This window comes from Musa acuminata, chromosome BXJ2-9, assembly GCF_036884655.1.
Source record: "Musa acuminata AAA Group cultivar baxijiao chromosome BXJ2-9, Cavendish_Baxijiao_AAA, whole genome shotgun sequence".
NCBI classification, from domain to species: Eukaryota; Viridiplantae; Streptophyta; class Magnoliopsida; order Zingiberales; family Musaceae; genus Musa; species Musa acuminata.
In genome coordinates this window covers 39,420,024-39,435,016 of record NC_088346.1, presented here as the reverse complement: position 1 = coordinate 39,435,016, position 14,993 = coordinate 39,420,024, and the positions used below count along the sequence as shown (strand labels likewise).

General features: G+C 35.0%; 1 pseudogene across 1 annotated transcript; it reads left to right on the top strand.

Moving 5' to 3' along the window:
* Nucleotides 1–2,151: 2,151 nt before the first annotated feature.
* Nucleotides 2,152–8,890, top strand: LOC135621972 (probable rhamnogalacturonate lyase B; annotated as a pseudogene). Its single transcript, XR_010490982.1, has 16 exons — nucleotides 2,152–2,474; nucleotides 2,564–2,651; nucleotides 2,739–2,860; nucleotides 3,395–3,445; nucleotides 3,536–3,654; nucleotides 3,741–3,846; nucleotides 4,097–4,238; nucleotides 4,330–4,500; nucleotides 5,856–6,011; nucleotides 6,289–6,395; nucleotides 6,687–6,777; nucleotides 6,996–7,136; nucleotides 7,215–7,371; nucleotides 7,554–7,670; nucleotides 8,248–8,374; nucleotides 8,458–8,890. The product of XR_010490982.1 is annotated as a probable rhamnogalacturonate lyase B (transcript).
* Nucleotides 8,891–14,993: the final 6,103 nt, after the last annotated feature.

Sequence of the window (14,993 nt, the reverse complement as noted above, 5' to 3'; positions counted from 1 at the left end):
TATTACCATTGCTTTCTAAGTTAATTGTTAGTTCATTTACTTTAAAGTTAAGCACTTTTTGAGATTGATTTTTAACGAACGAATATTTTAGAAAATCAATGAGTTTTTTTACTGCACTAATTCACCCCCCCCTCTCCACCTCCACCTCCTCTTAGTGCCCTCTTGATCCTAACATCTCTCCCTCTTCGTTCTTTTCATAAGATTATCTTTTTTACGAAGGTTCATGATAATTTTATGCAATATATGGTTCTCATAGAGAGTGATGTCCTAAATTTGTTACATAGGATAAACCTTCAAAGGAATTATTTTTACTAATTGTGGTGATTCTATTGATATGCTTAGAGAAGGTGATGTTGGTTTCGTCGAGGGATGATACTAGTCATTGCCTGTTTACTTATTGTAGGCATGTCACAAGTTAGGGAATCCTCTTTTGTGAAGCTATAGCCATTACGGATAGACTTGGCCTATTTAGCATTGAATTCAATGTGTGTAAATTTCAATCGACTTATTGATACTCATGTCGTGGGAAAAAAAAATCCTTAGATTATATTAAATTATCTCTGAAAATTCTTAAAAACAGTCTCAAGTTTTCACTTTTTTTCCATTGAGCATCATCTTTTTTTACTTTATACACTAATAGTATTTTTTATTTTTAAAAAAATAATATTACCCCTAATCTTCACTCCATCGCTCTACCCCTTTGCATGGTTATCACTTTTTTCTGCAATGCCTCTTCACATATGAGCCCAGCACCACCCTTATGAGGGTTGATGTGCAAGATGGGACGAGAGACATGACTAATATCTTCTTACTACTTGTTGACTTACAGTGTAATATAGTAGGGCAATTACGATGAGATGAGTGAAGGTTAAGAATAATTTCATCTCTCAAAAAATAAGGAGCACTTTGGAGAAATTAAAAAGAAAAAAGAATTCTCTATGAGAAAAAGTGAAAACATAGGGTTTTTTTTAATTTTTTTTCTTAGGATTGTATTAAATATAATTAAGGATGCTTTGAGAATATGATTTCTGTACAAAGAAAACAATGTCCACTTTATGCCGAATATAACTTCTATTTCTTTTTTGTTCTTTTTTTTTTTGAAGAGGAGAGTTGCTCTCGGGCTCGCTAGGAGCACCTTCAGTTTGAGTTTTCCTCCTGAATACATATTAAGTTTCCTGAGATTGATGTAGTTATAGTATTAGTAACTTAGTTGTCTCAGTGAGTTATGTATTATTATTGTTGGAGCAGTAAACTGAAAGCTAAGCTTGGTTTAACAAACCTATAAATTATATGATCTAAAGAAAAAAAATCAGCTGATAGTTAAGTGTCAGCTCTAAAATATGATCAAGACGCTTAATAAACGTGAAGAGGTTGATAAATCTTCTAGAGAAAATAAAAATAGATGTGGAAGTTAAAAAAAAATTGGAAGAACAAAAAAACGTGAGACATTACACCTCCACATAATTAAAAATATCATAAATCAGTGATCGTTTTGGATTTTTAATGACCTAGATGACCATAATATAATCATTTAAAACCTGGTTAAAATCTCATATATTATTTAGCTCATTAAACAGGCTAATTATTCAATTAATAAAATTAAATAAAACAGTGCAATTAAATAAAATTCGGATTGAAGAACAAGTCCAATCATAAGGTTCTCCATCATTCAGATTGATTGTTTTCTCTCCCATATGTATCAGAAATCTTGCGTTTCCTCTATAATCTAACACTAATCACCTGCCGCCATCTAAAAATTCTCCTTGGGCAACTGTGAAAGCTCAACGGTAATAAGAAGAAAATACTTCTTTTTTTTTTCTCTTTTAAGTATGCTATAATGTTGTTTGTGAACTACCCATGGTGACTTGAAGGAGGGCATAGTGATAAGAAAGTTTCATCAAAGCTTTTTCAAATTCAATATCAACTAATATTTAAAAGAGCTTAATGGATGATGAGTACAGAAATTTGAATAAATATATGTGTAATATATATATATATATATATTCTCTCAAATATTTAAGCCATTTCAATCGGCATCGGATCGTGATACAGATGCATCGAGAATCTACCGGCACAAGTAGGTCGTCCGAGAAAACAAAGACACACATGACGTGAGCAAATCCAACATGATCAACTACGAGATCCACACGATACACCTTGGATGTGCAGGAAATCGAACGTCGTAAACCGTAAGATACTTTCCTTTTCCCACTCTGGGGCGGTGCGGTGGGGATTTTGACGGAGCCCACGCGCTACTTGCATGCCCAACCTCCAGTTTTAAATTTCTCAACAGCGACGCATCTCCCGATCCCAATTCCCATCCCTATCTCCAGCGAGCAATGGTGGAGCTTGGCTTCCAAGCCAGCGATGCTTTGTTTTCATGGAATCGGATAAGACGCAGGCAAGGATCCCGATAGGTCCACTATAAAGCCATGCGCCGCCTCCACCGCAATGCGAGCTCTTCGCAATCTGAGGTGAGTCTCTCACGGATATTTGCTCATCGTTTCCTGCGTTTTGTTTGGAGGCAGGATTGACACAGCGTATCGTTGCGATGTGTTTGCAGCACAGTCTTCACGAGTTGTTGATCCTGTTCGGGAGAGGCTTGCAGGATGGCCCCTGTTGGTGTGAGCATACAAGTCCGAGATGATCATGTGAAGACATTGGCTCAATTATCATCTTCTCTCATTTGATATTTTTGGACATATGTATCTGATTGCGTCGAAGAAATAAATGTGCAGGTTGTGATAGATAATGGTATTCTCCAATTGACTTTGTCGAATCCCGAGGGGCTCATCACTGGAGTTAGATACAATGGTGTAGATAATTTATTGGAAGTTCTTAACGAAGAAGGGAATAGAGGGTAATGTTCTGTCGTCGCTCCTCCAAGTCGTGAATTTTCTTTTAAATAGATTATTCCTGCTCTTTATGGCATAGCTCTGCTTGTTCAGTAAGTTTTTGTTAACACTTGCTGGGAGTTATTTCTCGTGAGGAATTAAGAATCATATTCTACAAACGTGTTCGATAATGCTCTTTATGTTTTCAACGAGATATAGTGGTTTGTTCCTTTTGAAAAAAATTCAGCTGGTTGCATCAAAACAGAAAAAAAAAAAGTTTTGTTTCTAAAATTTTTCCCGATTACCGATTTCTTACATACACTTTGAGGATCATTCTTGACGATTCAATTGCGAAAGTTAATGATGTTTGACTTGCTCTTATATTTGGTTCATGCGACGCAATGGGATTTTTCACATGATTCACATATAATTTTATCTAGTTTCTCTACCAGCAAAGGTTGCCGTAAAGTTCTCTGTTCATGTCATAGATGGTGGAATTCATACCACCTCCAAACCACGTTGAATACAAATAAACACTTAAATTCCATCTCCAATGGCAGGTACTGGGATGTGGTATGGAGTGAACCTCAGGGTTCTGGTATATTCGATGTGTGAGTGAATTTCTTCATCTATTTCTTTTCACTTCCAGTTCTTGGTGAGAATGAAGCTTAATGTAGGTCATATTGCTAATTGGTAAACAGGATCCAGGGTACACATTTTGAAATAATTCATGAAGATGAAAACCAGGTGGAAGTTTCTTTCACAAGAAACTGGGATCCATCCCTCCAAGGCAAGCTTGTCCCTTTGAACATAGATAAAAGGTTTGTGGAGATTCCTAAAATTACTTCTCTGTTGATCAGTTGACGGGTATCTGATATTTTACTATATGTAGGTTTATAATGCTCCGTGACTGCTCGGGCTTCTACACTTACGCCATCTATGAGCACCGGGAAGGATGGCCAGACTTCGATTTGGCAGAAACCAGAGTTGCTTTCAAGCTTAGGAAGGACAAGTAAATGATCTTACCCTAGTTTCTGTCTTTTTGCTATGACATTATGAAGCATGCCTATATTACAAGGATGACTCGCTCATTCATCACATCTTATGCTCTCTTGGTTATGTTCTTTGTTTGAGGAATGATGGTGACATAGTAGCAGAAATTAGAATTCTAGAGTGACCTAATTGTACAGATGTGTAGCCATACATGTTTAAGCTTTATCTTTTTCCATATATTTATGACTAGATATTTATGAGGAGTGCAGGTTTCACTACATGGCAATAGCAGATAACAGACAAAGATTCATGCCAATGCCTGATGATCGCATGCCTAATAGGTCACAGAAATTGGCATATCCTGAGGCTGTTCTACTAATTAACCCAGTTAATCCAGACCTAAAAGGAGAGGTAAGCAAGTTCTTACAGCTCTAGTAAAAAATGTTTCAAGTTAGACAACATAGTTAATTTATCATCTGATTCCACAAAATGCTTGCTTAAGGTGGATGACAAGTATCAATATTCCTGTGAAGATAAGGACAACAAGGTCCATGGATGGATATCTTTTGATCCTCCGATTGGTTTTTGGCAAATTACACCTAGCGATGAGTTCCGGTCCGGAGGGCCTGTCAAACAAGATCTAACATCTCATGTTGGTCCTACAACAATTGCTGTAAGTATCATTTCTTCTATCTCTAGCTTAACTTCATTTTAACTTTGAAAAATATGGGAGACATATGGTCTACAGAAAAAAAAAAAAAGACTTAATTGTCAAAACAAAAAAATATCATAATCATGTATAAAAATCATTTTAGAGTCAATCTTGTATCAAAATTTTTTGAGAAAAAAACATGTAAAAATAAATGATATTCCTATCAATTTTTTTTCTTTGGTGAAATTTCATTAATAAAGTCTTCGGGGGACAAAAATCTCCCCTAGCATCAAAATGAAAAAAAAACCTATTTTGTGGAGAACCACTTCCCTCTCGACTTATATTTCCTAGCATATTTAGCCAACCAATTGACTACTTTATTCTATTCTCTAAACACGTGAGAGAAAATAGGATCAGCATTATAATCCTGGATAACAAAACCCAACCCTCCATCCGGTTCTCTCTCATGAAACCATCATAGTTTATCTTCATACACCCCTCGGGAGGAGGAGTCCAATGAGTTTGACGGGAGATAATCTCTAGCCTAAACCCATCAGGAATCTTGGCCATGTCATAAGCCCAAATCGTGCCCACAATCAAATGGAAAGCAGTGGAGATTGGTTTGAAGGCTGCAGAATGCAAAGCTTCATTTCTGATCCTCCACAGCCACCAAAGTCCAGTGATAGCCACCGATGCGTGCAACGATCCCAAATTACCGCCCGCATGCATTCCTTCAAGGATCCACTCACCAGGTTTCCAAGTATTCCCATGCAAAAAAGTATTCTGTAGTTTACTCTCTAGAACTGCCACAAATAAACTGAGAACCGATAAGAGAAGAACAAATGATCAATGGTTTCAGGTTCTAATCCACAGGATGGGCAAAGGAAATGACCTCCAACACCCCTTCGAGCAAGTTTGTCTACCAAGGGGAGACGGCGATGCAAAAATTATAGGATTGTCTCAGATATTTACAACTTCGGAGGCAACTATCCTTTCTTTTTCGACTTTTATCTCAACCATATAATTTCGTCCCAAGTTTTTAAAACATATTTCTTTATTCTAAGTGACACTTATTTGTGTCTTTATTCTAATATTTCTATTTTACTTCCAACAAAAATCATTTATTCTTTTTTGCGTAAAATCAAATGGTCATTGTCATATTTATTGGTGACAATAATTCCTTATAATTCTTCCTTTCCTGTTTCAGGGAAAAAACATTTTTCTGTTGTTAAGACGTAACTTTTGTGAAGCTTTTAACTAGTTATGGAGTAGTTAATGGCAAATACAACTGATGCTAAGCAAAGTGCACTGACCTTCTAATGACCCTTGTTTTATATATTCGTTGCATGACTAATTTTCACATTGCTTTATTTCAGAAGTTTTTGAGTGCTCACTACAGTGGGCAGGATCTTGTGCCTAAATTCAGGAATGGTGAATACTGGAAGAAAGTCTTTGGTCCTGTGTTCATCTACCTCAATTCTACTATGGATGGTACAAATCGACAACTTCTTTGGGACGATGCAAAACTTCAGGTGCAAGTCTTTGTTGTCACAATAAGTACTCTTTTTGTTGTATGCAAACAAGCCAATTTATTTTAGCTAGTCAAAATGCTCAGCTTCAGTTGAACGCGCTAGCATACGGTACTTGTATATTGATATCGAAACCTCCTTTGAAACATACAAGTGACTAGAGTTAACAATAACAAGACTATAGAAGTTGATCTCAAGCAGAAGGACAAGATGCTAATATGATAATGGCAGGTTTATCTTTATTTCCTTGTGTTTACACATTTTTTCTTCATCAAGCTAGGCACTAACACAAGTGGGGAGTTGGCCATATGAATTTCCAGTTTCAGAGGACTTCCAAAAATCTAATCAAAGAGGTTCTGTTACTGGGAGATTACTGGTTCGAGATAAGTATGATTTCTCCTCTAATTTACCACGTATTGACATATGAATTGGTTAACTGAATATGGCAAATATGATTGCATTTATGTTTGTTTATTTTATGTCCTTCAATCCTTTTCATACTTGATGCTTATGAAAGGATAACATAATTTTGTCCATTAAATGTCCAGATCCTGTCATTTGTATATAATGTTATACGAGTGAAATTATGTCCTCATTAACGAAAATTAGTTACCCAATTGTATTCAAAACCAAAAACTTGTACTGTTGAAAAATCGAGACTTTGTACTTTTCTTTCAGGTTCATAGATGAGAAAGATATAATTGGGGATGCTGCTTTTGTTGGTTTGGCTTTACCTGGAGAAGTCGGATCCTGGCAAAGAGAATTCAAGGTTAACACATGCATGAAATCTCTCTCTCTCTCTCTCTCTCTATATATATATATATATGTATATATGTATATATATTTGTATATATATATATATATATATATATATATATATTTGTATATATTTGTATATATATATATATATATATTTGTATATATATATATATTTGTATATATATATATTTATCGTGCTTAAGCATCTCATATGTTATAATGTTACAGGGATATCAATTTTGGACTAGAGCCAATGACAAAGGGATTTTTACTATTACTCATGTTCGAACCGAGACTATAATCTTTATGCATGGGTTCCTGGATTTATCGGGGACTACAAATTAGATATAACTATAACTATCTCTTCAGGTTGATAACTTGTTGCTTTTATCGAGGTAAACATATAAAATCTTTATAGAACTTACTAGTTTCTGTATATATGATCAGGAAGTGAAATCAATTTGGGTGACCTTGTGTATAAGCCTCCAAGGGATGGTCCTACTTTATGGGAAATAGGAATTCCCGATCGCTCTGCTGCTGAGTTCTTTGTCCCAGATCCTAATCCTCTCTATGTCAACAAACTCTATGTTAATCATCCTGACAGGTTATACAAATTAGATGTTCTTTTTCATTATCCTCTTTCATCTTAAAAATGTTATCAACATTATGCAGTTGTTACTTTTTTGCTTGATTATAAGAGAAAATAAAAGAGAAAAACCTATTTCTATTTACTTTGTTTTCTACCCTTTCTATTATTTTATTGAATCTCTTAATTTCTGTTTACAGATTTAGGCAATATGGTTTATGGGAGAGATATGCTGACTTGTATCCTGACAGTGATCTTATTTATTCAGTTGGTGCGAGTGACTATAGAAAAGATTGGTTTTTCGCTCATGTTACCAGGTTTCAATTCATCAAACTTATTTTGCTCATCTCAAATACTCTAAGACGAATTTTGTCATGAATTTTCCCTCTAAGGTCCATCCACCAAATAGCTTAGTGTGTAATTGGCTTATGAAAATGCTTATGAAAATGCTTATGAAATATTTTAGTTAACAAATTCATGGACCAACTTTTGCAATGTTGAATGATGTTCGCTCGGATATACTAATTCTTGGAAAAATTCTTAGTATAATTATTCATGGTTTAGAACCCCTAAATAATTATAGTATATGTTCTAGGATATTCTTAACCATCATAATACTACATAGAGACTAAGCAATGACTAATCCACCTTTATCGGCAATAGTATATTGGTATTATTCCATTATTTGATATTTATTTTATGTAATTCACAAAATGAATTGGAATTAAAAATATATGATATGCATATACACCTCACCTGATATTGTTAAGCTTAGAAAATCTAGGTCTTCATTATGAATATTTGAAATAGTTGTCTATTAGGTTGTTCGTAAAGAGGATTAAGTTCTAAAATCCTATTATCTTATGTTGTTTTTCGATTATTACTATCTTGCAGGAAGATTGGAGAGAACTCCTATCAAGCAACGACATGGCAAATAAAGTTCCAAGTTGATAGTGTCAATCAAACTGGAGCTTACAAGCTTAGAGTAGCACTTGCCTCTGCCACAATTTCTGAATTACAAGTAATTCATAAGCCTCTTTCTTTTTTGTTGATTGCAAGTAATTGATATTTTTGTTGCTCTGACTATACCTATCATTTGGCCAGGTTCGTTTTAACGATGCAACGATAAATCCTCCTCACTTTACAACAGGGCTAATTGGTAGAGACAATTCGATTGCAAGACATGGAATTCATGGATTATATTGGTTGTTTAATATTGATGTGCAAAGTGCATGGCTTATTCAAGGTGATAATACAATCTATTTAACTCAGACCAAGAGTACAAGCCCTTTTCATGGAATCATGTATGATTATATCCGCATGGAAGGCCCTCCAGGACAATAATATAAACAAAGTGGACAAGTCATGCAGTAGCTAACTTCTTACTGTCGCTTAAGAACATCTCTATGTGCAAAACGTGTGGCTCTGGGTGTCAATCTGTCATTACAGATTGACCTTTTTATTCTTCAATGCATTGTGTGTAATTTATAACTTAATTACATCCTTGAGATGAGATGAAGAATCTTTTTCTCACGTGATCAAAGGTTAAAGTGTTTTGAAGCAGGAAATATTGTCAAATGAAACTATGAATCTTCCAATTGTGACATTCTTTTTCAGTGACACATCCATAATTTGATGAAAACCTGACTATTAATCTTTTTTTTCCCTTTTTTTTTGAATGGAAGTTTGCTGACAAGCTCTAAGATGAATCTGGTTGTAGTTAACTAACATGATTGAAACTAATAGTGATGGGGTTGGCTCATGGTGGAACAAAATGACCCATTGTTTGGGTTAATCCATTTGGCTTGATGGATTAATAGATCTAACCCATATTATTGAGTTAAGTGTGTAGGATTAACTATGATAGCCTGAAAATATAAAGCAAAGATATCGGAGTCAAGTTCGATGGGTGTTCGAGAGTCCGAAGATTTGTCGAAGATGCTGTCGCAACCAACTGAGAAGAAATCGAGAATTTGTCGGAGTTTTCGGAAGTCCGCCGAAGAAATCGTCGGAGGTTTGCGGAGATCATCGAGAAGGCTCGGCTACTCGCTGAACTCGTCATAAGATTGGGAGCCTGCTGGAAGTCCACCGGAAGAAATCCGAGGGTGTATCGGAAGTCCGCCAAAAGATCGCTAGAAAGCTCGCCGAAAGGAGACTCGATGTTTGTCGGTTGAAAACTTACTTAGGACTATGTTTTCAGTTATGTAGTTTACATGTAATTAGGGTTAGGATTAAGAAATAATCCTATATCCTGGTTAGGGGCCAATTGTGCCCGATATTACCTAGTTTGGGCCAGATTTGAAGCCCATCTGGTGACCCGTAGGACTCGGCGGTGGAACTACCAAACTGGGCGGTGGCACCGCCCAGAACCCGAGGATCGGGCGGTGGTACCGCCCAACACCCGAGAGGTCCGGCGGTGGCACTGCCAATACACTGTCTGTGTCAGACACTGACAAGCGATGGCATCGCCACCGACAGACGGTGGCACCGCCAACATCGAGAACCCAAGAGAATTCAAAATTTGAATCATCTTAGGGTCTATAAATATCCCTCAATTCTCAGCAGAGAATAAACTTTTGAGAAGCAATAGATTGAGAAAAAAAAAGCCTTAGCAAAGTCTTTAGCAAGTCTTGTTTTCAATTGCTTGAGTATTCACCTCCTTTTTTGTTGAAAATTTGTAATAGTGTGAACCACTATAAAAGGTTGTAAGAGGGATATTTGTCTTTCTCCTTCAAAGTGATTTGCTAGTGGAAGTTGAGAGCCTCTTCGAAGAAGGCTTCATAAGTGGATGTAGGTCATTTTGACTGAACCACTTTAAATTGGTGTGTTCCTTGAATGTGTGAGTTCTTACTTTCCTGAAATTGTTATTTACACTACTGCTAGCTTTCGGTTTTCATCTACTTAAGTTACTATCGAAACGAAATCTCTTTGTATTTAAAAATTTGTTTTTAAACTTATAAGTTTTAATCCGCTACACTAATTCACCCCCCCTCTTAGTGCCACTCCGATCCTAATAATTGATATCAGAGCTAGGCTCACTCTCATATTTGGTTTAATACCCTAGAGAGATGGCTTACTCCGGCAAGCATGAGGGTCATTCTATTACACGTCCACCTATGTTTAATGGGTCAGATTACACGTATTGGAAGACTCGTATGAGGATCTTCCTCATTTCCATAAATTTCGAGCTTTGGACTATTGTCAAAAATGGATTTAAAAAATCTTCTCTTTCGATGAGTGAATAGGATAAATCGGAGAAGAAGGTTTTTGCTTTAAACGCAAAGGCTATGAATGTCTTGTTTTGTGCATTAGATAAAAATAAATTTAATCGCGTTTTAATTTGTGATTTGGCTTTTGATATTTGGAGAACTCTTGATGTCATTAATAAAGGCACTAGCCGAGTGAAAAAGTTCAAAATCAACATTCTTGTGCACTCTTACGAACTTTTCTGAATGAAACCAAGTGAGTCCATCGGAGACATGTACACCCGTTTCACGGATGTCATCAATGGACTCAAAGCTTTTAGTAAAGATTTTTCTAACTTTGAACTAGTAACTAAAATCTTAAGATCCCTTCCAAAAAGTTGGGATCCAAAAAATACGATCATTCAAGAGGCCAAGGATCTTAAAACATTTCCTCTTGAAGACCTTATTGGGTCTCTAATGACCTACAAAATGATATGCCATGCTCATGAAGAGCTCGAGAACCCCCTTCCAAAGAACAGGAAGGATATGGCGTTTACATCACAGGAAGACCACTTGAAAGAAACATCAAGTGATGAGGACAGTGACGATGACATTGCAGTTTTAACTTAAAATTTTAAAAAATTTATAAGAAAGAACAAATTTAAAAATAACACCAAAAATAAACTTGAACATAAAAAGGACCAAATAATATGCTACGAATGCAAGAAGCTGGGGCACTTAAAAAATGAATGCCTCCAAGCTAAGAAGAAGCAACCGAAGAAGAAGAAAGTTTTAAAAATGACTTGGGATGATTCAAGTGATTTAGAAAGTGAAGAAGCTAGCAACAAAGAGGAGACAAACTTTGTGCTAATGGCTTTAAGAGAAGAGGTATGTGATTTAATTAATGAAGATTTATCTTTCGATGAACTTTCTATCGCTTTTCATGAATTATTTGATGAGTGTAGATCTATTAGTAAGAAGTTTAATCTTTTAAATAAAGAGCATGTTTTACTATAAAATAAGCTTGATAGTCTTCAAACTCCTCCATGCTCTAAGTGTGAACACTTAGAAGCAATAAAAAATAAAAATTTACTACTTAAAGAGACCTTAAATAAGTTTAAGGTCGGTAGCAAGGGATTGGACATGATCACGTCACAAATAGAAGGGGAATTGGTTTTGTGATAGGATCTCACCAAAATCCTACCACTTTCATTAAAGGACTCACATTACACGTGTCACCTTATTTGAAATGCAACTTTTGTTGTAAATCCTGACATGTTACTTACAAATGTCCATTTAAGAAAATTAGTCTACATAAGTTGATATGGGTTCATAAAGGAATTATAAATACTTCAATGATGAATAACAAAATTGGTAGATCAATTTTTGAGGCACCCAAAATCAAATGGGTACCTAAAACCATCCTCTTTTGTAGACAAACCCACAAGCTAGGAGCAAGAGATGATATCTTGATAGTGGATGCTCAAGACACATGACTGAAGATCCATCTCATTTCTCTATGCTCACTAGCAAAGAAGAAGGGTACGTCACCTTCGGAGACAACAACAAAGGCAAAATCATTGGCAAGGGAACCATAGGTAACAAATCATGTTTTTCAATTGATGATGTATTACTAGTTGATGGATTAAAACATAATCTCTTAAGTATTAGTCAATTATGCGATAAATGTTACATCATTAGATTTGAATCTAATGCGTGCATTATTGAAAAACCAAACAATAACTTGTCAATGATTGCTTTAAAACAAAATAATGTCTACACCATCAACCTTGATGAACTAAGTAATGAAATGTGTTTCTTCGCTTTAAATGATGATGCTTGGCTTTGGCATAGGAGATTAGGCCATGTAAGTATGAAACTAATATCTAAGATCTCATCTAGAGAATCAGTACGAGGGATTCCCAATATGAAGTTTGTTAAGGACAAAGTATGTGATGTGTGTCAACTAGATAAACAAATAAAAACTAGTTTCAAACCAAAAAATCAAATTAGCACCACTGGACCATTATAATTGATCCATTTGGACTTATTTAGACCAATTGACATACAAGTCTAGGAGGAAGCAAATATGCTTTTGTAATTGCAGATGACTATACTAGATACACTTGGACCTATTTCTTGGCTCACAAATGTGATTGTTTCAAATGTTTCTCTAAATTTTGTAAACTCACTCAAAACGAAAAAGACTTCATGATTTCATCAATTCGGAGTGATCACAGTGGCGAATTTCAAAACCGTGACTTCCAAAGTTTTCGTGAAGTTAATGGATATAACCACAACTTCTCCACTCCAAGAAATCCCCAACAAAATAGAGTAGTTGAAAGAAAAAATAGAAACCTACAAGAAATGGCAAGAACTATGTTGAATGAACATAGTCTACCCAAGTATTTTTGAGCCGAAGCCGTGAATACAACTTGCTACATCATGAATAGGGTTCTAATAAGACCGTCTATATCAAAAACTCCCTATGAATTATGGAATAACAAAAAACCAAATGTTTCTTATTTTAAAGTTTTTGATTGCAAATGCTTTATTTTGAATGAAAAGGATGCTTTAAGAAAATTTGATGCCAAATCCGATGAAGGCACCTTTCTTGGTTACTCTTCTGTTTCTAAGGCTTTTCGTATTTTGAACAAAAGAACCTTAGTTATAGAAGAGTCTATTCATGTTGTTTTCAGTGAAATTTTTGAGTTAAATAAAAATGATTTTGATAATGATATTGGTTTTGAAAATTTGAATTTAAATGAACCCCCTCCTTAAAATAGCAATGTGGATGCATCTTCTTCTTTATCGAAGGAATGAAAGTATGTGGATGCTCATCCAAAGGAGCTAATTTTAGGAGATACATCAAAAGGGGTTCAAACTCATTCTTCCTTCAAGAATTTTTGTGCTAACACCACCTTCCTTTCTCAAATTGAACCTAAATGCATTAACGAAGCCTTGGAAGATGATTCTTGGATCATTGCAATGCAAGAGGAATTGAACCAATTTGAAAGGAATGAGGTATGGAAGCTTATTCCTAGACCTAGTAATCATTTAGTCATTGGTACTAAATGGGTCTTTAGAAACAAGCAAGATGAATGTGGTATTGTGGTTAGAAACAAGGCTAGATTAGTGGTCAAAGCTTTCAACCAAGAAGAAGGTATCGACTATGAAGAAACCTTCGCTCATGTGGCAAGATTAGAAGCCATTAGGATGCTCCTTGCCTATGCTAGTAGTAATAATTTTAAACTATTTGAAATAGATGTCAAAAGTGCCTCCTTGAATAGTTTTATTTCTAAAGAAGTATATGTCGAACAACCTCCCAGATTTAAAAATTCTCTTCTTCCTAATCATGTATTCAAATTGACTAAGGCTCTCTATGGCTTCAAACAAGCTCCTAGAGCTTGGTATGAAAGGCTTAGTTCCTTTCTTATTTTAAATAATTTTATCAAATGCAAGGTTGATACTACATTGTTTATCAAACACTTTGAAAATAATTTTCTTATTGTGCATATTTATGTTGATGATATTATTTTTAGTTCTTCAGATGAATCACTATGTGAATCATTTGTCAAGTGTATGAGTCATGAATTTGAAATGAGTCTAATGGGTGAATTAACCTTCTTTTTAGGATTACAAATTAAACAACTTAGTAATGGCATATTTCTTAATCAATCTAAATATACATTAGAATTATCTAAATATATATTAGAATTGTTAAAACGATTTAACATGGATGGTTCAAAAGTGATAAACACTCCTATGAGTACTTCGACGAAGTTAGATATGGATGAAAATGGTGAGAATTTTGATTAAAAAACGTATAGGGGAATGATAGGTCGTCTACTTTATCGCACCGCGACTAGACCGGATAATATGTTTAGTATATGACTTTACAGTAGGTTTCAATCTAATCCTAAATTATCTCATCTTAAGAGTGTTAAAAGAATATTTAGATATCTTAAAGGAACTCCTAATTTAGAATTATGGTATCTGAAATCTAATAAATTCGATTTAATAGCTTATGCAGATGCCGATTTTGGCGGATGCAGGATAGATAGAAAAAGTACATCCAGAACATGCCAATTTTTAGGACATGCACTTGTTTCTTAGACTTCTAAGAAACAAAACTCAATTACACTATCTACGGTGGAAGCCGAATACATTACTGCAAGTGCATGCTGTGCACAAGTTATTTGGATGAAGAATATATTAGAAGACTATGGAATTTACTTGAAAAACATTCCCATAAAATGTGATAATACAAGTGTCATATATCTTACCAAAAATCCAATTCAACACTCTAGAACTAAGCATATCGACGTTAGGCATCATTTCATACGCGATCATGTCCTTAACAATAATATCGTTCTAGAGTTTATTGACATAAAACATCAATTAGCAGACAATTTTACAAAAGCCTTAAATGAAGACTAATTTGAATTCATTAGA